Raw genomic sequence first — 2,784 nt, 5'->3', positions numbered from 1 at the left:
AGCACGTAGCATTGTCGGAGGTCCATCTAACATTGCAACCCCTCTTACTTTAAGTAGCTTCTGTAATTTTTCTAAGCAACCGTGCCTTCCCAGCAGAAAAAAATTATTAATTGATAAAAAATAACCCAGTTGTAGTTAGCTTTTTTGCGGGATTTCTATAAAATATATAATCCGTAGTTAGCTACAAAAAGCTACATGAAACTAGTTGGCAAGTAATGCAGGAGTAATGAAGGAGATTGTTTTCTTTAAACGCATTTCTATTTAAATATCCTGCACTTCGCGAATACTTTTTCGAATTGAGGAGGAATAAAAGGAAGATCGAAATTTTATATTATCATTTTGAAGTTATGTCTGACGTAGTTCTAATATGGGACCACCTACAGCAGAATATAGAAATAAATGTGAAATGTTAAAAAATAAATAAAGTAAATAAAAAAAATAAAGTAGAAACAAATATAAAAAAATATTTTGTTCTTCTTATTGATATTTTATGTCCGAAAGAAGTTAGTTACAAATTAGTTGCATCAAATGCAGAGGTAACCACCCTTGACTACATCTAATGCAGAGGTAAACCACCCGTGACTATTTCGCGGCCATCGCCATAGAAATATAGTTAGTTTTCATCAAAGAAAATATACAGCTAATAAGTGACTTTTAGCTCCTTCCTAATCAACTTAAAGTTAGCTTATGGTTAGATCCATTTCCTGCAGGGTTGTTACATCTAAAAATAACCTGTAATGGTTCGTTTTGCATTGTATCCAAAGCAGGCCCAGTAGGAAAGCTTGTTGGTACTGGTTGCGGGTCTGTCCATAAAATTCCTGTAAGTAACTTACTCCACGACTTACCAAAGATCTACTTGTTTTACCAGAAGAAAAGCTGCTTAAACTATTTCTTTCAAGTTCGCTCGTTCGTAGCCGAGTGAGGCCAGATGACAGGGGAAGAATAAAAATACTTTCGTACCGCCAATTTGTTTCAAGTAAGCTTGCTTTGCTTTTGAAATTTCATTAATATTTAAAGAACAAATAACCAGAATTCGATAAAAATTCAAGCCGTTAGAAGTAAACCTAAAAAATACAAAAAATAAAAATATAATACAAAAAAATACATAAAAAATGTCTCAGTTGCTGCTTGCAGTGAAATGCGTAATGTACTAGTTTTGGATAGATTAGCCGATAGCTCACTGTCACAACGCTAACCGAATTTCGCACGTGAGTCACAGTTTTGGCATACATTGGTCTGGATTCTTATTTGTCAAACCCACCACTGGGTTCGTCCTTCAAAAGCGTCGAAAAGAGTTTCCTCCATTTCTCAAGTGTATTCATTCTGCACACCTATAGTCGGATTTACGTCTGCGCCTCAACGGAATTCAGCCTTGGACTTGAATCCATTCGATCCATTCTCGCGATGCCGCGGAGAAGGTGATCAACCGAAGTATTTCCGTTATCAGATGTATTGTCATAAAAACTGAAGTTTCCGGCAGTTCTCCCTAACCAAAAATCCCATAGAGAATTCAAGGCGTGGCAGATTTTGGCAACTGAATTTGGTTTTATTCAGTAGCTAATACTTTGGTAAGTAACTTCCAATAAGTTTAAAGACAACATCCAAACTAGCGTGATTTTTGTTACAAAACACAAACTTTTGTAAATTTCATTTGGTTTTGCTGGATTTCCTTTAATTAAAGTACTTTGACACGTTTATAGCTTTTCTCTTTGAATCCTCAGTAACGCTGTGCTTGGGCATAGGGCACTTAGGGTAGAGACCGTCACTCTGAACGGGTTTCGCTTCTTAGAGGATCCCCCAACTTAGTGATGAAAAAGCCTTATCTAGAAACTTTCGTTTTCCAATTTCGGCTGCACTTTTGGATTTCGGACGCACTATGTGACGGTATTTACATTATCACTTCAATCACGCTATCTCAAATAAATATCTCATATTGTGAAGAAATTTATCTTGGTTGACCTAATTGGTAGCAGTACAAAACGATAATCTAATCAGTTTACACAATTCTAAGAAAAGCGATGAACTTACTTGTATTAAATAAATCTATGCCATTACGATAATAAAAACTGCATGAAATAAGTATGTACATAACTATGGTTGTACATACATATACTTATAAATCAATCACTATAAGTAAGTGCACAGAACGTCTATAAATATGCCACAAATGGTGGCAGTAAAACAGTTACGAATATTCCTTGGCTATCGTTGCAATTTAAAGCGAATAACGATTATGAAAACCAGTAAGTAGCTACAAAATCATCGCCTCTCCATATATTCTATGCGTTATTTTCTCGTTTAACAGTTGGCACCTTAGTTCTTTGCACTTTGCTCTTGGCTAGCGCTGCTGATGAGTACTGCGATCCGGATAGCGATGGCGCACCCATTTGTCCGACAAATTCTAATGGTCAAAGATATCGTAACTTCTGGGATCCTACTAGATACTGGTTGGAAACGAAATGCTATTTTTATACTATTTCACATTTGTAACCGCTATAACTGCTACTCATCTATATTCAGAAGCAATAAATACTTTAGGAAAGACCTCAATTTGGTAGTTACAGCCCTTTCAGAAAGCATCCGGAAGTGTATTGACAAAAACGCAACGCTATGGAAAAGACCTTCCTTGCACATTTACTATACTGCCCAATAGCCAGAAATGTACCAGTATTACTATTCCCCTCTACGTCGCAGTGTCCTGAAATGAACCCGCCATCTTATTAAAAATTGTTCGGCATTTCATGGCCACCATGGAGATTGTCGGAAGGTATTTGATTGCCGCCT

Source organism: Rhagoletis zephyria, unplaced genomic scaffold (assembly GCF_001687245.7).
Source record: "Rhagoletis zephyria isolate East Lansing unplaced genomic scaffold, Rhagoletis_zephyria_1.1 Rzeph_scaffold_07199, whole genome shotgun sequence".
NCBI classification, from domain to species: domain Eukaryota; kingdom Metazoa; phylum Arthropoda; class Insecta; order Diptera; family Tephritidae; genus Rhagoletis; species Rhagoletis zephyria.
This window is presented reverse-complemented; position numbering follows the sequence as displayed.